Source organism: Ornithodoros turicata, chromosome 2, assembly GCF_037126465.1.
Source record: "Ornithodoros turicata isolate Travis chromosome 2, ASM3712646v1, whole genome shotgun sequence".
NCBI lineage: Eukaryota > Metazoa > Arthropoda > Arachnida > Ixodida > Argasidae > Ornithodoros > Ornithodoros turicata.
This window is the reverse complement of record NC_088202.1, coordinates 83,123,390-83,148,286: the sequence shown is the minus strand read 5'-3', so window position 1 is coordinate 83,148,286 and position 24,897 is coordinate 83,123,390. Positions and strand designations below refer to the sequence as shown.

General features: G+C 46.0%; 1 protein-coding gene and 1 long non-coding RNA gene across 3 annotated transcripts in view; one reads left to right on the top strand and one right to left on the bottom strand.

The window, feature by feature from the left end:
• LOC135383783 (uncharacterized) overlaps window positions 1-24,897 on the top strand; it is a 42,311-nt gene that overhangs the window by 5,691 nt on the left and 11,723 nt on the right. The window contains exon 1 of one of the 2 annotated variants that reach the window (XM_064613112.1): window positions 4,512-4,645. The exons of the other annotated variant lie outside the window; for it this stretch is intronic. The gene's annotated coding sequence lies outside the window, so the exon portion shown is untranslated. Of the gene's footprint in view, window positions 1-4,511; window positions 4,646-24,897 lie in introns of those variants that run through there. 2 annotated transcript variants of the gene reach the window in all.
• On the bottom strand, window positions 20,595-21,371 carry LOC135383782 (uncharacterized). The gene is made up of 2 exons (XR_010420063.1): window positions 21,284-21,371; window positions 20,595-21,163 (listed from the first exon to the last, which is right to left on the bottom strand). It is a non-coding gene; the product is annotated as an uncharacterized LOC135383782 (long non-coding RNA).

The following is a 24,897-nucleotide window of genomic DNA, read 5'->3' as shown; positions in this document are numbered from 1 at the left end:
AGGGCGGCCAAGAATAACAGCAACAGTGCCGGGAAGAGGCGGCGCGCATTATCCACCGATGCGCGTCAAATACAGTGAGAATCTACTTGCATTTATATTACGGTAATTATTATTTACGTATCGAAGTTTTTCTCGGGGCAGCCGCTCGTAAGTACGAACACAAAGCATCTATGTACAAGCAAGTACAGCATCTATGACCTCACGGCGTCCCGCGTAGCTTTCCCTTCAGTACTACGTCATATAATGCTAATAGACGTAGCACTGCACTAGGCGTCTCCTGCAGCCTCCCTTGCAAGACCATTGCAGGGCCTGTCGCATGAACATTTCCTGTCGCGCCCATTACCCCAGACTATTTTTCACATTTCGCTAATTATCTAAGATGCGTGTTACATATCGCCGTTCGTTACGCACAGAAAACCACGGTACTTGACGGTGGCAATCACCGATTAGTTCCCCAGAGTTCCAAGTTAAGAAGTGCAGCCAGTACCGTTTTCGCCTGTTTTGTAGGAAGTACACCCTGATATAGTTACGATATAATTATGAACTCGAAGTAAAAACACATTCAGGAGGAAACTCAGCCGGAGTGTGCCATTATTTTGACGATCTGTTCCCACGGGATACATTGTCTGGAAAAAGAGAACGAAAGAAATGATAAACCTCACCCAGTCACCCCACACGCTCCCCCGCATACGCCTCGCCGAACTGCACACGCTTATGCGTGCGCGAATGCGCAACTGCATCCTATACACAGAAAATCGACAACGCCAAACCAAAGAACTCGATAACACATGCCTAGAATGCGGGCCAAATAGACTGTTTCGATAACAGGATTCACTATGAAGTTTGCAAGCGCCGACAACGCTGCTTCCCTCGCCTTGGGTTCCAAGGCACGCAGCACCTTTTCTATATATCGAAATTTGTTGTCAAATTGTTGTTTGTTCGACAAAGCGGTCGACAGGAGATTTCAATGGAACCAAATTAAATGACATTTTGAACTAGACTATAAGTATTCCATTGGTATCGCGGAGGGAGTTCATAGCGAAATCAGGCATATTTCAACGTCGTCGTCAGTGCTCAGCGAAGAATTGGCGGTGACAGTGTTGGCTTTCCGGACGTTCTTCTCATACTGAGCATGTTCCATTACAGCTTAATTGTTCTTACCACGCTCAAAGTGCAACTCCACAACACATCCACAGCACAAATGATGCAGTGGTTATTCATCCCGACGTACACGTACACCTACGATGTGAAGGTAGCATTTTCGCAGACATGTGACGTAGTTAGTGACGGTACAGCTTTTATTCGAGCGACTCGCTCTAAGTTACCTGTCGTGGTGGCCGTGGATAGCATAAATCAGCATGTTTCACCGCCTTGTGTTCGGGACAGGATTGTCCATTGAAACGCTGCACTGCTTGTGTGACCGTGTGTGTGATTTTTCAGTTTTAGTTTTGCGTTCTTCCTTTTTCTTTTCCTTTCCTTCTTTTTATTTTCTTTTTTGTTTTCTTATTTTTCTTTTCTTTCCTTTGTTCCCCCTTTCCCTTTTTTGGAATAGCAAGCCGACCTCCGTCTGGCTAACCTTTCCTTTTCTTTTTTCTAAATAAACATATTCCCCCTCACCCACTTACCAACCACCCCTTGCTTGGCTTCCAGGACTACATGTTGGCTGGCCTGGCTTCGCAGATTTTGCTGCGACAAACGAATAAAAGCAAATCGGTGATAAGATAAGATACGGTTAACGAGCGGACTAAGCGAGTTAGGGAAAGTTTAGGAAGATGAGTACACAATCTTCTGTGGCTCTCATCTCATATAGAGCCAACAATACAAATCGGTGTTACAGGTTCCACCTGGCGAGAAACAAATTAAACGTTTTGAAGTTGTTCGTCCCAGAACCGTGCCTGCGCAGCATTGAACGTGTGTTGATTGCAAAAGGTGATAACCCGAATTTCACAGTTGGGAACATATGTACTGTATTATACGCATAACTTTTCCAAAAAATCTAAGCAATCCATTGTGTTTACACTTTGTTTAGAAGAGTACACATGTTGTCTTAGCGTTCGCATTTTCCATGTGAAACGAAGAAGTCACGCGGTCTCATTCTTAAACAACGAGAATTGGCCCAGGCACACCACCATTAGGAACGACACAGACACAGGGGGGACGGACAACCAACCACGCTATTCCCATTCTCTCTTCCATCTTTCTCACTCACTCTCTCATTCAGACGCGAGGCAGAGCGATTTGTAAACTCCGTGTTTTCCCTGAGTTGTTTGAATTCGTTAATTTCTTGGCGCTTGAGGCCTACCTGTCTGTGCGTCCCTAATTGTGGTCTGCCCCGTCTAATTCTCGTTGTTTATATCCTTTACGAATCGCCCTGCCTCGTGTCTGAATGAGAGAGTGAGTGAAAAAGATGTGAGAGAGAATGGGAATAGCGTGGTTGGTTGTCCGTCCCCCCTGTACTTGAGGCACTGTAGCTCAAGGGAAATTCGTGCTGGTGTGGTGTAGATGTTATCATATGTGACCGGAGAGACCTCTTTTCCCTGAGTTGTTTGAATTCGCTCATTCTTAAAGGGGCACTAAAATGCAAAAACAACTTGCTCTCAAATGGAAGTCTGTGTTTCAATTAGCATCATCCAAACAAAGTTAGTTCATACAATGCCACCGTTTAGAAGAAAACGCAATGAGAACAGAGTCGTCTGTGGCGGCAACGAATGGGATCCATAGGAGGCAAAGATTGGCGGCATCCAATCAGACAGCTGGAGAAGCGCGCACATACCTATCGTGCGCGTGTGAATTTGGAACGGGTCCGATCATAGTGTTCCGTATTTGCGCGGCATGATGCGCACTGCTGCATTTTTAAATACCGATTCACTGAATTGTAGCCCACAACAGTTCTCGCGAATGTTCCACTGACAACATTTATCTTCACATCCTTCGGACAGCGACGTCAGTCCGCTAATCAACGCACACTATGCTTTTCACTGGGACCTCTCCATGGCATGGCACGCGCGTGCACGCGCAGCATGGACTAAAAACGCCGATGCACGAGCCGAAGCGTCGTTCACTGCCTAGCGCCGAAGCAAGAAAGAGTCCAATATAATTATGACTGTAGCTTCGTAACGGAATCAAAGTTTTGAATTGTGATAACAAGTACGAAATCAACATAACGTGTAACGTAATTTGAATTAAACTTGTTTTTGCATTTTAGTGGCCCTTTAAGTTTACTTCTAGAACACGGCATGAAGTACGGGTTGTTTTACGAAATCTGTAGCCGGTTGGTTTTGTCGATTCGAATAAGCGTTTCGTGGAATTTTTTTTTCAGCGCGTGCATGTTCGTAAATACCTTTCCGTATCGGTTGGCGGTACTGGCTCTCCCCTGGCCTCTCCGGTCTCTGGCAGCACTGTTCTTTGCAGCTCAGGGTACAGTTCGCCTCCCGTAGCCGGTGGCTCAAAGATCGTGCGGTGCCACAAAAAGTGAATGATGGCAATTGTGTTGTGTTCGTCCGTGTTTAATTGCCTCGTCCACTACAACGGCTCAAATTGGGTACGTAAGTAAATATCGCGGATATACTACAGCGGTGTCACCATCAGTACACTTTTTAAGTAATAAAGCGTAAGTAATAAAGCGTAGGTGTCAGATAATGGTACTTCTACGAATGTTCTCTAAAATGTTCCTGGTGAACAAATTGATATTTTTTATAGTGTGACACGCATACCGCAGACAGCATACCGAGCAAGCTATATGCGAACATCTGCTAAAAACGCAGTTTGATGCCGGCACCGCCTAGAGCGAGCGCAGGTGAAGGGTATCCCCTCGCCCCATGGCCGCAGAGCAAAACAGCTTTATGTAAGCTCACTAACCTTACCTAACACGCCGCCCCATCAGCGACCCTTGGTGCAGTTTCACTTTTGGCATCTTCGATTGGCCGATCGCTCTATAGAGCGCCCTGGAGCGCGCGTTCTATCTTCGACTGGTCAAAGTGGATTGCTGTCACAACAGCTAACAGCTTCGGCAATGATTTCTTTCTTCCATCTTCTTCGTTCCCCCAGCTCGGATGCTCTGGCTTAGAGCATTAGTACCGCCAGCCGAAGATACAATTTAATAGTAAAGCGCACATCGTTCCGGGAATCGCGGCAAAGATGAACGCGGCATGATAGCTGGATAGACTTCCCCCGGTTTTCTTTTTTATTCTCCATGTAGCACGATGAACGCATCATTCTGAAAATGTATAATGAGTCCCCAGAGCTATTGCTGAGTGGTCACATAAGTGTCCTATTGTGGATAAAATGTCTGTGCAGGATGTCGTTCACCAGACAGCGAGAACGAAAATCTCTGGACAAACAATGTGATTCCCCTTTTCAGCTGTCACAATGAGCAAGGACAGCTCGTCTTTTCTATGCAACGCAAGCGCTGTCTCCGTTTCGAGATCCACTAGGTAAACCAGTCAACTAAGAGAAATGCAGCGAGTCTTGAGCAATATGATTAATCGATGTCTTCTTGTGCGCAACCCGATTGTACGTTGCTTGTCGTAGTGGTGAAACGTTTGGATTATAGGCACCGCGTAGTCGTGTCCCATATTGTGAACAGAGTCATTTGCGCGGAACAAAAATTCCGCTCACCTGGCCCGTGAAACTCTCGCAGTTCAGCGTAAGTGCATTCTTTGTTGTATTGATCAGGGAGACAACCATCTGTCTGAGATATGTCTGAGGGAGACATGTCTAAGCAGGCAGACCTCACCCCTGTTCCTTTGAACATCGTACCACCACCACCACCACCCATCCCAATCTCGAACGCCCTTTCCGTGCTTTCATGCTGGCATGATGGTTTTACTGAGTAAGGAAAATCAATTTGTTTCACGCATGCATGTAGATATCATTGCCTACAGAAACTCTTTTCTTCGGTATTTCTGCGGGCACACTTGGACACACTCCAGGTTCTCTCCACGGCAGACATGTAATTATCACAACAGTGCTCTATAGTTACGTGCTTAACGACATTATATTCCCTTATATATATATATATATATATTGAAGGAAATATATATAGAAATATATTAGAAGGATACGGAAAGGGTGGATCGTTTATTTAGCTTCGTGTAGCCGAGCGAATGAATCCGCGCGCCAAGCGACTTAAGCAGATGAGCGTGATGATGACGATGACGAGCTTCCTTCATGAGACCGGCCAGTTTCTCCCTCACAATATATATATATATATATGTGTGTGTGTGTGTGTGTGTGTACGCTACAAAATGCAGGTTCGAACGACCAGAATGCTTTATACAGATAGGGAAATAAAGACACCAGAGACTGAAGTAGGGAGTCGGAGAAAGTTATTTATTAAACTGGCATTTAAACTAAGGGTCTGGGGAAGTCTACGTTTCGGCGGAGGCTCCGCCTTCTTCGGGACTTAGTTTCGGTACCCTTAGTTTAAATGCCAGTTCAATAAATAACTTTCCCCACTCCGTACTTCAGTCTCTGGCGTCTTTTTTTCCCCTATATATATATATATATATATATATGTTTACTGATCGAGCGTGCCACAATCCCAGCTGTGGACGGCCGTTTCGAGCTTCTTGGCTCTCATCGGCACAGCGTAGGGATGTGACACGCTCTTGGGTCGGCTCAAACACTGTGTCTCTGCAAGACATCAATGTTCCAGGGTGTTAGCAACACCTCTGGAGGCCGCAGTGCAAAGCCAGTAAGTACAGATACAAATATAAAAATGAGCAATTGCTCCATGGCTGCACGTGAGGCATATGTTTACTGATCGAACACCCTGGAACATTGATGTCTTGCAGAGACACAGTGTTTGTGCCGACCCAAGAGCGTGTCACATCCCTACGCTGTGCCGATGAGAGCCAGGAAGCTCGAAACGGCCGTCCACAGCTGGGATTGTGGCACGCTCGATCAGTAAACATATGCCTCACGTGCAGCCATGGAGCAATTGCTCATTTTTATATTTGTATCTGTACTTACTGGCTTTGCACTGCGGCCTCCAGAGGTGTTGCTAACACCCTGGAACATTGATGTCTTGCAGAGACACAGTGTTTGTGCCGACCCAAGAGCGTGTCACATCCCTACGCTGTGCCGATGAGAGCCAAGAAGCTCGAAACGGCCGTCCACAGCTGGGATTGTGGCACGCTCGATCAGTAAACATATGCCTCACGTGCAGCCATGGAGCAATTGCTCATTTTTATATTTGTATATATATATATATATATATGTTTGTAACTCAAACGTCGCCATGCCAGTACTGGACAGCTGTTTCGGCCTTGTTGGGCCTCATCAACAGTACGCAGGCAGGCAACGTTTGAGTGGATGGCGTCAGAAGGTCACGTAACACGTGATTCCTCCCGTCAGGGTGAGATAACTCACTCACTGAAAGCCCAGTGCAAAGCCAGTGAAGTATAAAATGAAAAAAATAGCCGGAGCTCTTTGGCTGCACGTATAGCATATGTTTGTAACTCAAACGTCGCCATGACAGTACTGGACAGCTGTTGCGGCCTTGTTGGGCCTCATCAACAGTACGCAGGCAGGCAACGTTTGAGTGGATGGCGTCAGAAGGTCACGTAACACGTGATTCCTCCCGTCAGGGTGAGATAACTCACTCACTGAAAGCCCAGTGCAAAGCCAGTGAAGTATAAAATGAAAAAAATAGCCGGAGCTCTTTGGCTGCACGTATAGCATATGTTTGTAACTCAAACGTCGCCATGCCAGTACTGGACAGCTGTTTCGGCCTTGTTGGGCCTCATCAACAGTACGCAGGCAGGCAACGTTTGAGTGGATGGCGTCAGAAGGTCACGTAACACGTGATTCCTCCCGTCAGGGTGAGATAACTCACTCACTGAAAGCCCAGTGCAAAGCCAGTGAAGTATAAAATGAAAAAAATAGCCGGAGCTCTTTGGCTGCACGTATAGCATATGTTTGTAACTCAAACGTCGCCATGCCAGTACTGGACAGCTGTTTCGGCCTTGTTGGGCCTCATCAACAGTACGCAGGCAGGCAACGTTTGAGTGGATGGCGTCAGAAGGTCACGTAACACGTGATTCCTCCCGTCAGGGTGAGATAACTCACTCACTGAAAGCCCAGTGCAAAGCCAGTGAAGTATAAAATGAAAAAAAAATAGCCGGAGCTCTTTTGGCTGCACGTATAGCATATGTTTGTAACTCAAACGTCGCCATGCCAGTACTGGACAGCTGTTTCGGCCTTGTTGGGCCTCATCAACAGTACGCAGGCAGGCAACGTTTGAGTGGATGGCGTCAGAAGGCCACGTAACACGTGATTCCTCCCGTCAGGGTGAGATAACTCACTCACTGAAAGCCCAGTGCAAAGCCAGTGAAGTATAAAATGAAAAAAAAAATAGCCGGAGCTCTTTTGGCTGCACGTATAGCATATGTTTGTAACTCAAACGTCGCCATGCCAGTACTGGACAGCTGTTTCGGCCTTGTTGGGCCTCATCAACAGTACGCAGGCAGGCAACGTTTGAGTGGATGGCGTCAGAAGGCCACGTAACACGTGATTCCTCCCGTCAGGGTGAGATAACTCACTCACTGAAAGCCCAGTGCAAAGCCAGTGAAGTATAAAATGAAAAAAATAGCCGGAGCTCTTTGGCTGCACGTATAGCATATGTTTGTAACTCAAACGTCGCCATGCCAGTACTGGACAGCTGTTTCGGCCTTGTTGGGCCTCATCAACAGTACGCAGGCAGGCAACGTTTGAGTGGATGGCGTCAGAAGGTCACGTAACACGTGATTCCTCCCGTCAGGGTGAGATAACTCACTCACTGAAAGCCCAGTGCAAAGCCAGTGAAGTATAAAATGAAAAAAATAGCCGGAGCTCTTTGGCTGCACGTATAGCATATGTTTGTAACTCAAACGTCGCCATGCCAGTACTGGACAGCTGTTTCGGCCTTGTTGGGCCTCATCAACAGTACGCAGGCAGGCAACGTTTGAGTGGATGGCGTCAGAAGGTCACGTAACACGTGATTCCTCCCGTCAGGGTGAGATAACTCACTCACTGAAAGCCCAGTGCAAAGCCAGTGAAGTATAAAATGAAAAAAATAGCCGGAGCTCTTTGGCTGCACGTATAGCATATGTTTGTAACTCAAACGTCGCCATGCCAGTACTGGACAGCTGTTTCGGCCTTAGCTGTCCAGCCAAAGAGCTCCGGCTATTTTTTTTCATTTTATACTTCACTGGCTTTGCACTGGGCTTTCAGTGAGTGAGTTATCTCACCCTGACGGGAGGAATCACGTGTTACGTGACCTTCTGACGCCATCCACTCAAACGTTGCCTGCCTGCGTACTGTTGATGAGGCCCAACAAGGCCGAAACAGCTGTCCAGTACTGGCATGGCGACGTTTGAGTTACAAACATATGCTATACGTGCAGCCAAAGAGCTCCGGCTATTTTTTTCATTTTATACTTCACTGGCTTTGCACTGGGCTTTCAGTGAGTGAGTTATCTCACCCTGACGGGAGGAATCACGTGTTACGTGACCTTCTGACGCCATCCACTCAAACGTTGCCTGCCTGCGTACTGTTGATGAGGCCCAACAAGGCCGAAACAGCTGTCCAGTACTGGCATGGCGACGTTTGAGTTACAAACATATGCTATACGTGCAGCCAAAGAGCTCCGGCTATTTTTTTCATTTTATACTTCACTGGCTTTGCACTGGGCTTTCAGTGAGTGAGTTATCTCACCCTGACGGGAGGAATCACGTGTTACGTGACCTTCTGACGCCATCCACTCAAACGTTGCCTGCCTGCGTACTGTTGATGAGGCCCAACAAGGCCGAAACAGCTGTCCAGTACTGGCATGGCGACGTTTGAGTTACAAACATATGCTATACGTGCAGCCAAAGAGCTCCGGCTATTTTTTTCATTTTATACTTCACTGGCTTTGCACTGGGCTTTCAGTGAGTGAGTTATCTCACCCTGACGGGAGGAATCACGTGTTACGGACCTTCTGACGCCATCCACTCAAACGTTGCCTGCCTGCGTACTGTTGATGAGGCCCAACAAGGCCGAAACAGCTGTCCAGTACTGGCATGGCGACGTTTGAGTTACAAACATATGCTATACGTGCAGCCAAAGAGCTCCGGCTATTTTTTTCATTTTATACTTCACTGGCTTTGCACTGGGCTTTCAGTGAGTGAGTTATCTCACCCTGACGGGAGGAATCACGTGTTACGTGACCTTCTGACGCCATCCACTCAAACGTTGCCTGCCTGCGTACTGTTGATGAGGCCCAACAAGGCCGAAACAGCTGTCCAGTACTGGCATGGCGACGTTTGAGTTACAAACATATGCTATACGTGCAGCCAAAAGAGCTCCGGCTATTTTTTTTCATTTTATACTTCACTGGCTTTGCACTGGGCTTTCAGTGAGTGAGTTATCTCACCCTGACGGGAGGAATCACGTGTTACGTGACCTTCTGACGCCATCCACTCAAACGTTGCCTGCCTGCGTACTGTTGATCAGGCCCAACAAGGCCGAAACAGCTGTCCAGTACTGGCATGGCGACGTTTGAGTTACAAACATATGCTATACGTGCAGCCAAAAGAGCTCCGGCTATTTTTTTCATTTTATACTTCACTGGCTTTGCACTGGGCTTTCAGTGAGTGAGTTATCTCACCCTGACGGGAGGAATCACGTGTTACGTGACCTTCTGACGCCATCCACTCAAACGTTGCCTGCCTGCGTACTGTTGATGAGGCCCAACAAGGCCGAAACAGCTGTCCAGTACTGGCATGGCGACGTTTGAGTTACAAACATATGCTATACGTGCAGCCAAAGAGCTCCGGCTATTTTTTTCATTATATATATATATATATATATATATATATAAAGAGGAAAAAAGCAATTAAAGAAACAAGTAAATGACCCTAGACGTGTTTGAAATTCAAACTTACAGGTCAAAAAGGCTTCTATGGCTGCACGTAGAGAAACAGATACAGTCAACCCTCGATTTATGAACCTTGGATTTATGAATTCCCTCGTTTTATGAACAGGAGCACGAGGAACCAAACTTTTTACATGCATTTTCCCCTCGGTTTATGAACCTCGATATCCGAATAATGAATATAATTTCTGGGAACCAACTAGGAGTTGTCCAGCGTTTTTGCCCTCAATTCATGAACGGATGGTTCCGAGGTGAACAGAAATGTCCAAAGGGATTATTCCGTGGTCTTATGAATGATGCCGGAACGGACGAATCTTTTTCCAGGTATTGCACCCTCGGTTTTTAAGCCCCCGAAATCCGAACAACAAACGGGCTTTCCGGGGACGCATTAGGGACGACCCAGTGTATAGCAGAAGGCTTGGTCGAAGGGAAAATTACACAATATAGTATTGCATTATAAACACAATCCCAACTCACAAATACTGTTTCGTCAGCCGATAGTACCGACTTAACGGAATTTTCGATTTATAAATCTCTCGATTTATGAACGATTTTTCCGGGAACCGAGGGTGTTCATAAATCGAGGGTTGACTGTACTCATGGAACGATGCGACAGCACCAGAGGATACGTGTTTCACCGTGTTTGCAGTTCGTCAGCTCTGGGTAGCTGCGCATCGTTCGGAATTGGCAAACCAGGGGTCCCAAAGCAAGCTATATATACCTGGGAGGGTGACTGAGCCCTCCTCAATGCCACAGTGCAAGCCCGTGAATTATAAAGAGGGGAAAAAAAGCCATTAAAGAAACAGGCAAATGACACTAGACGTGTTTGAAATTCAAACTTACAGATTCAGATGGCTTCTATGGCTGCACGTAGAGAAACAGATACTCATGGAACGATGCGACAGCACCAGAGGACACGTGTTTCGCCGTGTTTGCGGCTCGTCAGTTCTGGGTAGCTGCGCATCGTTCGGAATTAGCAAACCAGGGGTCGCAAAGCAAGCTATATATACCTGGGAGGGTGACTGAGCCCTCCTCAATGCCACAGTGCAAGCCCGTGAATTATAAAGAGGGAAAGAAAAGCCATTGAAGAAACAAGTAAATGACACTAAACGTGTTTGAAATTCAAACTTACAGATTCAGATGGCTTCTATGGCTGCACGTAGAGAAACAGATACTCATGGAACGATGCGACAGCACCAGAGGACACGTGTTACGCCGTGTTTGCGGCTCGTCAGTTCTGGGTAGCTGCGCATCGTTCGGAATTGGCAAACCAGGGGTCGCAAAGCAAGCTATATATACCTGGGAGGGTGACTGAGCCCTCCTCAATGCCACAGTGCAAGCCCGTGAATTATAAAGAGGGAAAGAAAAGCCATTAAAGAAACAAGTAAATGACACTAAACGTGTTTGAAATTCAAACTTACAGATTAAGATGGCTTCTATGGCTGCACGTAGAGAAACAGATACTCATGGAACGATGCGACAGCACCAGAGGACACGTGTTTCGCCGTGTTTGCGGCTCGTCAATTCTGGGTAGCTGCGCATCGTTCGGAATTGGCAAACCAGGGGTCGCAAAGCAAGCTATATATACCTGGGAGGGTGACTGAGCCCTCCTCAATGCCACAGTGCAAGCCCGTGAATTATAAAGAGGGAAAGAAAAGCCATTAAAGAAACAAGTAAATGACACTAAACGTGTTTGAAATTCAAGCTTACAGATTAAGATGGCTTCTATGGCTGCACGTAGAGAAACAGATACTCATGGAACGATGCGACAGCACCAGAGGACACGTGTTTCGCCGTGTTTGCGGCTCGTCAGTTCTGGGTAGCTGCGCATCGTTCGGAATTGGCAAACCAGGGGTCGCAAAGCAAGCTATATATACCTGGGAGGGTGACTGAGCCCTCCTCAATGCCACAGTGCAATCCCGTGAATTATAAAGAGGGAAAGAAAAGCCATTAAAGAAACAAGTAAATGACACTAAACGTGTTTGAAATTCAAACTTACAGATTAAGATGGCTTCTATGGCTGCACGTAGAGAAACAGATACTCATGGAACGATGCGACAGCACCAGAGGACACGTGTTTCGCCGTGTTTGCGGCTCGTCAGTTCTGGGTAGCTGCGCATCGTCCGGAATTGGCAAATCAGGGGTCGCAAAGCAAGCTATATATACCTGGGAGGGTGACTGAGCCCTCCTCAATGCCACAGTGCAAGCCCGTGAATTATAAAGAGGGAAAGAAAAGCCATTAAAGAAACAAGTAAATGACACTAAACGTGTTTGAAATTCAAACTTACAGATTAAGATGGCTTCTATGGCTGCACGTAGAGAAACAGATACTCATGGAACGATGCGACAGCACCAGAGGACACGTGTTTCACCGTGTTTGCGGCTCGTCAGTTCTGGGTAGCTGCGCATCGTTCGGAATTGGCAAACCAGGGTTCGCAAAGCAAGCTATATATACCTGGGAGGGTGACTGAGCCCTCCTCAATGCCACAGTGCAAGCCCGTGAATTATAAAGTGGGAAAGAAAAGCCATTAAAGAAACAAGTAAATGACACTAAACGTGTTTGAAATTCAAACTTACAGATTAAGATGGCTTCTATGGCTGCACGTAGAGAAACATATACTCATGGAACGATGCGACAGCACCAGAGGACACGTGTTTCGCCGTGTTTGCGGCTCGTCAGCGCTTGGTAGCTCCGCATCGTTCAGAATTGGCAAACCAGGGGTCGCTCAGCGAGCGATATACACCTGGGAGGGTGACTGAGCACTCCTCAATGTCACAGTGCAAGCCCGTGAATTATAAAGAGAAAAAAAGACCATTAAGGAAACAAGTAAATGACACTAGACGTGTTTGAAATTCAAACTTACAGATTAAGATGGCTTCTATGGCTGCACGCAGAGAAACAGATACTCATGGAACGATGCGACAGCACCAGAGGACACGTGTTTAGCAGTGTTTGCGGCTCGTCAGCTCAGGGTAGCTGCGTATCGTTCGGAATTGGCAAACCATCGGTCGCTCAGCGAGCGATATACATCTGGGAGGGTGACTGAGCACTCCTCGATGCCACAGTGCAAGCCCGTGAATTATAAAGAGGAAAGAAATCCATTAAAGAAACAAGTAAATGACACTAGACGAGTTTGAAATGCGCAGCCACCCACAGCTGACGAGCCGCAAACACGGCGAAACACGTGTCCTCTGGTGCTGTCGCATCGTTCCATGAGTATCTGTTCCTCTACGTACAGCCATAGAAGCCATCTTAATCTGTAAGTATGAATTTCAAACACGTCTAGTGTCGATGAAAGATGAAGGTCACTGAAAAGGTTAGCCAGCTGTAGGACTCGAACCCACATCTTCTGGATTACCGGTCCAGGGCTCTACCACTTGAGCTAAGCTAACATGAGCTAACTTGAGGCCTTGTATGTGATTGTCCCTTCTATGTTGTTCCAGCCTCAGATTGTTCTCTCACGTCTAGTGTCATTTACTTGTTTCCGCAATGGTCTTTTTTTTTTCCTCTTTATAATTCACGGGCTTGCACTGTGGCATTGAGGAGTGCTCAGTCACCCTCTCAGGTGTATATCGCTCGCTGAGCGACCCCTGGTTTGCCAATTCCGAACGATGCGCAGCTACCTAGAGCTGACGAGCCGCAAACACGGCGAAACACGTGTCCTCTGGTGCTGTCGCATCGTTCCATGAGTATCTGTTTCTCTACGTGCAGCCATAGAAGCCATCTTAATCTGTAAGTTTGAATTTCAAACACGTCTAGTGTCATTTTCTTCTTTCTTTAATGACTTTTTTCCTTTTTATAATGCACGGGCTTACACTGTGGCATTCAGGAGTGCTCAATGACCCTCCCAGGTGTATATCGCTCGCTCAGCGACCCCGCGTTTGCCAATTCCGAATGATGCGCAGCTACCCAGAGCTGACAAGCCGCAAACACGGCGAAACATGTGTCCTCTGGTGCTGTCGCATCGTTCCATGAGTATCTATCTATCTATCTATATATATATATATATATATATCTTGAAAAGTTGGAGTTGGATCGGACGGCTACGTAATTATAGTTGAAATAAATGGGAGACAGAAGACGAAAGTAGGGGAAGTAACAAAAAAGGGGTTTATTAAAACTTAAAAATCATGAAAGTTAGGGAGAATGTCTACGTTACGGCGGAAGCTCCGCCTTCTTCGGGACAAAAGAGCTAAATGTGGCCACGAGGCTGATAAGGGGCTTGAGAATGACGTGATCGGTTGGGGGAAATTCCCGCCACCTGGCGGTTGTCAATTGGGGAAATTCCAGAGCGTTTCTGTGTCAGGTCCAGGAGTGGGGTCATCGTCCTTGTGGGTCAGTGGGGACCTTGATCTGGCTGAAACGAGAAAAGGCAACAGGGTCTTATCTAGGTTGTTAGACTTCTTATTGTTGACAGCATGCCAGGGTCCTCGTTAATGGCCGATCGGAATTTGTAAATTAGGTAAGATTCCCGTTGTTCCCGGGAGCGGTCGGAGGTAAAGTTCGACTGGAGAATAAAAACTGAGGCTTCGTTGATTGAATGTTCTGGTTGTTTGAAATGGCGTGAGACTGGGAGATTAGGTTTCTTGGTAACATCCGATCGGTGATTGTTGAATCTAATTCATTAGATTCAACAATCACCGATCGGATGAATTAGATTCAACAATTAGATTCAACAATCACCGATCGGATGTTACCAAGAAAGGGGTCCAAGTCTCTTCATTACTTGTAGTCTATGTATATATATATATATACACAAAATAAACGAGACGTGGACAACAGAAGTACACTCTAAATGTTTTCACACCTTTAAAGGTGTAATAACGTGCATGGCGCACGCCTTTTTATGTGTAATTTTGGTAACATCATAATGGAGCACAGTTTCGCACAAATTTTCTTTACTCGAGCGTTGTCTGTCCTCCAAAAATGCAGTCTTGAAACATCTCAACATTGTTGAACAGTATTGTAGACACTTGCGCGTGCTCGATTATCGGTAGCGATGCATATATGCATTAGCACGTACTGACAATATCCAAGACATAATGAAAGCAAGATTTGCACTGACATTTGATCTTTAGTAATGCTTTCCTAATTTTGTAAAATATCATCCTGGAGATGCAATGTTACGCAACCAGGTTGAACGTGCATAGCGCACACCTTTAAACGTGTGAAAAAGTTTACAGTGTAGGAGTATTAAGTAAAAAAAGTGATTTATTGTGAATTAAACTAGTTAATTAACATGCGCTAACGGAAATTTACATGCAGTCTACGTTGCGGCGGAGGCTCCGCCTTCTTTTAGATCTGAAGAAGTATAGCAGAAGCTCTTTGGCTGCACGTTGAACATATGTTTATAAGTCCCAAACGTCGCCACACCAGCACTGGACAGCTGTTTCGGCCTTATTGGGCCATCATCAGCAATGCGTAGGTGGGCGACGTTTGAGCGACTGGCGTCGGAAGGTCACGGGGAAGGTGATGTCCTCCCGTCAGGGTGAGAGACTCACCTCTGAAAGCCCAGTGAAAAACCAGTGAAGTAATAAGGGAAGAAAAGTAGCAGAACACTTTGGCTGCACGTTGAACATATGTTTATAAGTCCCAAACCAAAGTCCCAAAAGTCCCAATGTCCCAAAATGTTATATGTCCCAAGATACATATATATGGAGGAAAAAAAGCAATTAAAGGAACAAATAAATGACACTAGACGTGTTTGAATATCTTGAGATTATCTTATTGAATAGCTTCATTTTTCGTGGTCAACCGCATTCCTTCAATTCCACATACGAGGGTTGATCAAAAATATCCCGGACTGATTTTATTGCTGACCGACACAGGGCAGGACGAGGGTGCACTGACCCCATCTGGGAAATGTGGCCCTCATCAATCAGCGTGGTGTCACCCGATCTACTCTGGGACCAGAGTTATTAGCAATTTTCTGGTCACAGTCAGGACCCCGTCTGCGATTTCGTTATGAACATAAAACATGAGCAAAGAACAAACGTCCAGTTTTGTGTCAAACTTGAGAGATCTGCAACGGAGACGTTTGAGATGATTCAGCAGGCCTATGGCGATGAATCAGTGAGCCGGACAACGTGTTTTGAATGGCACGCACGTTTTAGACTTCACTGGACGATGATGAACGGTCAGGAAGACCATCCACAAGCAGCACGGCGGCAACTATTGCATTTTCTTCGACATTCGCGGTATTCGGTAAGGATTCTTCCCGGCTGGCCACACTGTGAACTCTGAACTACTGTACTGCAAAATTTTATGTCGTCTGAGGGAGGACGTTAAGCGAAAACGTCCAGAACTGTGGCGCGAGCAAAATTGGGTGCTCCACCACGACAATACTTCCTCACACTCGTCGTTGAAAACACGGGAGTTCCCTGCATGTAACGGCATAATCGCCGCTCCCCACCCCCGGTATTCGCCGGACTTGGCCCCCCGCGACTTCTTCCTCTACCCTAAGCCGAAGTCGCGGCTGAAGAGCCGCCGGTTTGACAACGTCCAGGTAATCGAGGTGGAATCGCAGAAGGCGCGGTGTATTACCGAAATTGGATATGGTAACGATAACGGAAACGGAAACGCATACCACTGTCCTCCATTACCGGAAACAGAAATGGAAACAGAAACGGAAACGAAAATTATCGTCCGGTATTGAATTCGGGTAATGGCTATTACTGTTGTGCGATGACATCTCAGTGACTTTTCATTTAATTTTTGTATTTTGATGACTCCGTTCCCTGTAATGCTCTAAATACTACACGACAGCATGGAAACAATATAGCACAATATTGGATATCGAGGTAGCATCACTCGCTTACCTACTCGTGACATTACCTACCTACATGACATCAAGACATGAGACTTGCACAACATAGACTCCACGGACTCTACTCCACCATAGCACGAGGATGACAGCCATCTGATTTTTTTTTTACTTTCTTCATTTCACCGCGGCAATGGCAGTATTGTTTACTACTCAGAGCGTCTGCCTATGAATGCGACACTGGATGAAGGTTACGCCCATCTTGGGTTGCTGGACATAGAGTAACTGAAGACAGAAGACTGACTGAAGACATGTTCCTACACTTCTTTAAAAATCTTGCAAGATGTGAGCATCCCACCGACGTAAAATTACTTGTGTAGTATGTACGCGTGACACCGAAGCAGCACTTGGGCAAAATAGGGTGCTGACAGAGCCGGACGGGCTGTCCTCCCGCAGCTCTGTAACAGCCGTTCCATTACCGGACACAGTAACGGAAACGAAATTAAAAGAAACGGATAACAGAAACGAAAATACGTCCGTTATCCTTCCCTGGCTGGAAGAACAAGACTTTCAGGAAGCGTTCCGACAATTGCGGCGGCGCTGGGAGTGGGAGTGATGTGTAGGTGCCCAAGGAGACTACTTTGAAGGGGATAGGGCAGAAATTTGAATAAATGATCTGGTTGCATTTTTATAGGGCTAGTCCGGGAACTTTTTTATCAACCCTCGTATATGCATATACAGGGTGTCTCATTTTAGGAGATACAGATTTTTCATTAAAAACTATAAGGGCTATAGACATGCTGTTTTCACTTCTATCATCTCTGGGCCGGCGGACGTTTCTGGCCATATGTTGCTCGACCGTCAAATGACTAAGTACCTAAAAATCGTTAATTAACTTTTTAATTATAAAAGCTACGAAGTTTTCCTAATGAGAACATCTGTTCCTTTCGGTGACCTGATATCGTAGCCGTTTTCAGAACAAAAATCCGTTCGGTAGATCGTCCGCAAAAAATTCGTTCACCATTTTTTTCTTTATTTTGTTCATTGCGCATCTCCAGAAACCTGTCTTTCCTTTGCCCCCAATGTGAGATGCTGAAAGAGCACACTGTCACCTCTTGCGTCCTGGAAAAAGATTAACAGAAAATACAACACAAGATAAGGACAGTTCGGATATTGTCACCTGACACATGTGTTTTTGTTTTGTTTGCGCAAGTTAAAGCTCATCTCCGACGCATGAGGCGGCACAGTGGCGGCATCTTCGACACATGAGGCTCCTTGAGGCTCCTTGAGGTCTCCCATGAGGTCTCCGAAGATCAGCAATGAACAAAATAAAGAAAAAATAGGGTTCCTTCACGAATTTTTTGCGGACGATCTACCGAACGGAAATTTTGTTCTGAAAACGGCTACGATATCAGGTAACCGAAAGGAACAGATGTTCTCATTGGGACAACTTCGTAGCTTTTATAATTAAAAAGTTAATTAACGACTTTTAGGTAATTAGTCATTTGACGGTCGAGCAACATATGGCCAAGAACATCCGTCGGCCCAGAGACGATAGAAGTGAAAACAGCATGTCTATAGCCCTTATAGTTTTTTTATGAAAAATCTGTATCGCCTAAAAAAAGACACCCTGTATATCATATTACACCAGCATCATGGCCGAGCGCGTAAAAGCATACGCTCGTTGGTGGTAGCCAAGGTCGCGCTGAAGACTTGGAGGTGGTGGGTTCGAATCCTACCACGGGCTGTGCTGTCTGAGGTTTTCCCTGTGCCTTGCGGCAGACTTTCCTGATGAATGCCTGCACAATTCCCCCCGAGGTCGGCCCAGGACGCGCTCTAACCCCCTGTTCCCCACTCCTTCCTGCCGTCTTCTCTCCACATGTACAAGTCTGTACGCCGCTCATAGCCACAGTTGCTTCGCGGCGCTAACACAGCACAAAAAAAAAGAACTGGAGATTGCATTGAAGGCTTAAGATATTACGATCCAGCTAGAATAGTTTGTGCTCACCAAGGGCAAACTTGATTATTACAGCGAGCACGGGTCACGTCGAGGCAGGAGGGCAGTCCTAAGAAGGTTCCGCACACTTAGACTTCAGTTCCCCTGCGCAATGGGGGCTCCCATTCCATTCCAACTCCATTCCCAGGAATGGAAATGTCTGTTAATTCCACTTCTTTCAATTCCAAAGAGTCGAGAGGTATGGTCAATCCCCCCCACCCCCTGTAGTGGCTTGCCAACCCCATCCATTACTTAAATTCCGTGAAAAAAAAGTACGGTGTTTTTCTCAATAATTCTCAAGAATAAATAAAACAAATAAGTCAATGACTTCGAACGCTTAGTAAATAGACCAAAAGCATTTCGATTTAAAAACAATATACAAATAGTTCGGAAGTACGCAACGCTGTTCCGCGCACAGTTTCGGAAGCGGCGGTTTCTCCATGCGCCCATTATTTTTGTATAATTGCCCCACCCGGCAAACAGCACGCCTCTTCCCCATTCGCCCGTTTCTCGCATTTTTCGTGGTCCCATGTATTCTTGCATGCAGTTTTGAGTGACCGCGGAGAGCTTCGATTTATATTTTTGAAGTGCTGAATGATACAGGAAACATTCGACAATATTTCCCTCTTCATTGAGGGCTGGTGCGGCAGATGTTCAAGAAACGCAAGTGCAGATACCAGTGGGTTGAAACTGCCATAATGACACCCAGGTCATCGCGTTCCCATTCCACTCCAGGCCCTGATAAAGCTGCCATGATTCCGGAATCATTCCAACTCCGGATTGGCAACGCCGCAACCTTGCTAGGTGCTACGATGACCGCATTCCACGGGAGGTGATTGGGAGGTGACCCGGATTCGAATTCGAGCGCCGGCTGTGCTTGTTTGGGTGTTTTCCATGGGTTTTATTCAGACGCTTGAAGACAAATATCGGCACAGTACCCAGTGAAGTCGGCCCAGGACGCACGATCCCACACTGCGATAGTCGTGACGTTGCCCGCCTGAGCGTGGCCAACTACGGCACGCAGTTCCATCACCACCTTCATCACACCGTTAGTGCTGTTCGTCTTGCCGCGTCATCGCCTGCAGTGGAACAGTAACAGGAGTAGAACAACCTTCCCGAACGTAACGCAGTTTGGTACGTTACAGCATGCAGTGCTTGGGTAAAGAGTCACGGACAGCAGAGACAGCAAGCAGACGGCACTGCAGTAGCCACGCCGTAAACCAACCAACCAAGCAAAAGCAAAGCCTTAGTCGACAGATGAGGAGGTTCTATGGTGTGTTAAACACGAATACTGCTGCGCTACGTCAGCGGGGTCCGAGCCTGGATAGCAAAGAAGAGGTAACCACGGATATCATTCACTTGACCCGCGAAGTGAGCGAGAAGCACTGACTTTGGTCACTGCAAGCACCCGCCGCTGAATTACCGTATAGACCATGCATGCCAGGTTCAGTTATCAACTCCAAGGCGGCATCATGACGTCTAGAGAGTGCAGCAGAATATCTACAAATAATGAATGAACACAGGATATCTACAAGAGCACTTCCTAAGAAGACGTCGTGCCAACGTGCTCTAACCTCGCGCCTTAGTCTAACCGCTTAACGTAGGAGTTACGCATTCGTTTGAGTGAAAATTCGGGAGTGAATTCGGGAAAATTGAGAAATTTAGATAGACGACAACCACAAGTACCCGAAGAGTGGATAGAGGCATCGTACACAAAAGTATGGGTGGAAAGAGTATTAGACGCTATCGAGATGTCAACGATAATCAACTCATTTGAGAACACTGACTTTGTTGAGAAGGAATACGAGACAGAAAAATAAATAGGACAGGTAAAAAAGTTAGACAGAGAGACTGGTGAGGAGAGCGAAGCTTTTTCCCGCCGGCTCTGTCGTATCGGAGCTTGATAGTTTCGAGTAAACACGACGTTCTTGATAAATACAATAAAAAGTGCTCCATATTTTTAATATCTCAATCGATCAATCACAATAAAAGGTACTCATGGTAGACACGCAAGCAGCGGCGTAGCCAGAAAAAATATTTCGGGAGGAGTTCTATGGGGACTTTAGATGGGAGATGAGGATTTCCCCTCGTTTCCCCCTCCCAAATGCACTCGCGGAGGTACCATTTCGGGGAGGGTTGAACACCCAGAACTCCCCCTCTGGCTACGCCAGTTCGCTCAAGCTTTCACCACTCTGGACACTGACGGTGATGAGAGCTTACAGTTTTGTCCAAGCTCAGGCTGTGTTCTCCACGGAGTCCAGTTTCTGTGACCATTAGCGTCGGTACTTTCGACTCCGTGGTATGCGTTATACTGGTGCTGCTGCTTTGAGTTTTGTTGGCGCAAAAGATCCGTGTTGCGCATCAACATATGTTGGCACATGACACTGCATTGTGCTAAAGTACACGACGGCTAGAACGTGGTGAATGTGACAAGAGCAGCTTAACGTCTGGTGCGCGTTCTTGTCTTGACGTACTCGTATCCACAGCTCCGCAGCAGTGACATTACTGGAATAAAACAACAGCACAAAAACATTTTTTTATGGCAGTTCGTAGCGCAATCAATTTAACCATGTAATGTTATGGGATTTCGACCCCAAGAAGACACTTTCACGGTATGTCACGCACCTTTATGGTACTCTACTGGTATAAAATACCAGTAGAGTAGTTGTTTAGCTTTCAAGCAACACCTCCATCACGCGTGTAGCATGCTCGGTTACCGAGTTACGACTACCGGAATATTCTATCACTCGTTGATGACTTTATTTTGACTTTACTTTGACCTTACCTCGCTGCTTATCTGTGACCCATGCGTAGTCGCGCGTGATAACAGCGGTGAGCCATCAAAGCGTTTCGTGATTCCATTGTACCTCAATCGCCCTTGCTGCATTTTAATGCGTCCAACAATTTGTGCACTAGTCCAGACAGCTATATTCATCCTAAATCAGTAGAGAAAGCAAACAGAATATTTCAGCGTCACAATCAAGCTGTTGGGTCCAACATTTGGAAAAATCACGTGGAAATAATTGCACAGGAGAGTGGGCAACTTAGCTAACGTTATATAACACCTTTTATGTGTATTCATGCAGACGTAAATAGAAAGATGATTCAATAAAATGACACGTGAATCGCAGATTCTTCATGTTGTGATCGTAACTTTTCGGACAGGCGCGGCAAAACCAGGTGATACCTACAACTCTTACCCTAAGGTGCTGAAATATTTTAGAGCTGTTAACAATGCCAAAGGGAATACAAAATGCGCGATGTATTTCATTTCATTTGTTTTGCTTGAAAAGCCTTGAACGCGTTACATCGGGGAGTGTACAAAAACTCAAGTTCGCATATACAAAAAAACCAATTGCTAATAAGGGTATAGGCGATATTGTGAGGCAGAACATTCTATTAAGGGGTGAGTGGAAGAAATACAGTATTCAGTTGAACAAATCACTGCTTGTGATGTAAACAGCGAGAAATAAAACCTGCTCACCTGAAGTATGGAGATCCGGCATTGACAACGTGTGGGTAAAAGATAAACGTTTAACAAGCCGTCTATTCCCTAGGGGAGGGATACTGTTGTGCTCTTTGGAAACGTGATACTGGTATTAAAGGTACTGTAAAGCAGTAGACAAGCATGATATGCCGGTGATGTGACTAGAGACTTTGTTGTTTCTAAATACCATATGCGGAACCATACGACCGACAACGCGCTATAAATATTTTTAATTTGCCATGAAAAATGCGGCGTAGTGGAGCGGTGCGACGCCTGGTGTCAAACAACCCCCTGTACAGCAGGCAACACTGAAAATTTGAATATTTGTATTACACACTATTACATCGGAACTTCGTTATTTTAGTAACCATATTATTAGTTTCCCTGTTTACCTATGCATTCTGAGACCCCTGCTCAGAGTGCTTTTTGAGAAGTAACCCAGCGCTGGCCGCTGTTCGATGGAGGCTCTCCCTACTTCTCTGCTGCGCCTGCGCGCTCCTTCTGTTCGCGGCCTCTTTCGAACGAACAAACTCTCTCTGTGAACCTCTGTGAACAAACAAGTCCCGACGCTGTCTGGCTTCTTGAACGTCTGACACATTTTTTTCAACGGCTCAGCATTTCATTTCAGTTCGCTTATCCGTTTATCCTCAGATATGGATCGTTGTGTGGATCGCAAGGGCGGATCTTATGGTGGATTGTTATGTCGGGCCCAGTGTTATACGCATGCAATGTGGTTGCCGCCGTATGTGGCAGGAGTACGGATTCATTTCGAATACCTAGTACAGTGTTGCCCGTAATCATTAATTGTAATTTTCTAATTAATTGCACCGTCGATTGGAATGAAACACGCGCAGTTTTTGTCCTGGTGGCTTGGACTATCGAATAGCCACACTAAATGACATTTGATCGGTGCTGCTTTACAGTACGTTTAATGTCCCTAGCATTAAACGTAAAGCAGACGGAGAAGTAAATTCCTAATACTTATAGTTCAATAGGGTCGATTAGCAGGTAGCATTGGTTGACTGTGCATTGCTTGCTTTTTGACATTGTTATAATTTTACTTTTAGCCGTGTTAATCTCCACCTGCATTAAACTACACCGGGATGCTATACTGTGTAAGTTTGACTGTAGTGCCACATCGTCGCTGTTGTCCTCAATATCTCTGTACAGTACTTGGTATTCCGCATAACAAATGCCTTCAGGACGGTCGTTTATATAAATTAGGAAGAGAATTGATGTATGTGTACTATCAGGAAGATATAAGCGCAGTTTTGCGGCGCATTAACAGCACAAAGGTAGAAAGGGGCACACACCACGACCCCGAACTTCCAACTGATTTAATGAAAGGAAATATACACGTACCATCTCGCCCTCTTGTGGGACACATGGCAAGTTACAAACCTACAAATTGCAGATAAGCAATTCCTTCCGCTGTAATGACAATAGAGGGGGAGCTAACGCACTTATCTATACGTTAAGTTAATGCACGTGTAGTATTATACACCGAAACACTAACAGGGAATCAGGAGGAATATTGCAGTACATATTTCAATGGCGAAACAATAAAACACAATAAAAGAGCTACAGCTACTATACTCGGCGAGCCGGTATGTTTACCACGAGCGTCACATAGCGAAATCTAACCTTCACTTTTCGGGACACAAAAGTCATCCAAATTTACTGGATTTTCGACAATAATTGCACTACCTTAGCTCTGCACATATGCCAAAGGGCGTCATACTGTTCCTGTCTGAGTTGAATCCTCGAAATATGGTCCACCTCAATATGAAACGGCAACGTCCATAACGAGGCCACATGCAGAACCGCCCCCTAGAGCACTGACCCAGAGTTGCCGCAGCCACCTGCAAACCTGCTAATGCGCAATACAAGGGAGCGAGAGCTAAAAAAAGCAAACAAAGAAACAAACAACGTGCTTGCGCGTCGTGGGCACCGCGTAGACTCGTTCGCGTGCACGTCGTCGGAGCGGGAAAAAGCAATGTCGGATGCGGTGTTTCTTTGCACTAAAGTACGGTCTCGCCTGCATGACAGAACCCTGAACGCGCTTTGTTTTCTAAGGTCGTTCTTCCATAAATTAAAAAAGTGAGGACTGAGAAGTGACCTGGAGAACTTGGGCTATCCTTGTAATTAACGTTTGATGTTTGTGTGCACCCCTTACAAAGAGATAATAAAGGGATGCACAGCAATAATGTGAGTGCGGAGGTGTTGTGCGACGGCTCATTAAAAATGAAGCAAAAATCCCGATCCCGCCCCGAGATCCGCCCTTGAGAAATCCGAAATCCCGGGATCGTAAACAGCCCTCGGGATTCCGAACCCTTGTCCACAACCCTGTACGGAAGTCATCTCTGTTCCTTCCTCCTATATGTCACCACGAAATAGATGATCGTCAAAGAGGATTCCATCGCCGTCTAACTGAGTCCTTTTCTGAATCTCGATCTTGCACCAAGGACCTAAAGAACCACCTTCCTGAATCACTTACATCACTTAGCAGCATTACATGGTTCGAAAACTCGTCGGTAGAATATTTCAATGCGTATGAATAATGTTCTCTCTCATACTGTTAACGAATTAAAATTGCAATGTGTTATTATTAATTCATTCACACAGCTCCTTTATGTGTATTGATGATAGCACATTGAATTCTCTCTCTCTTTCTTCCTGTAGTTACACTATCCTCTGTAAGGGATATGCCCTGAGCGTAAATAAAATAATATACTACACAAATATTCATACC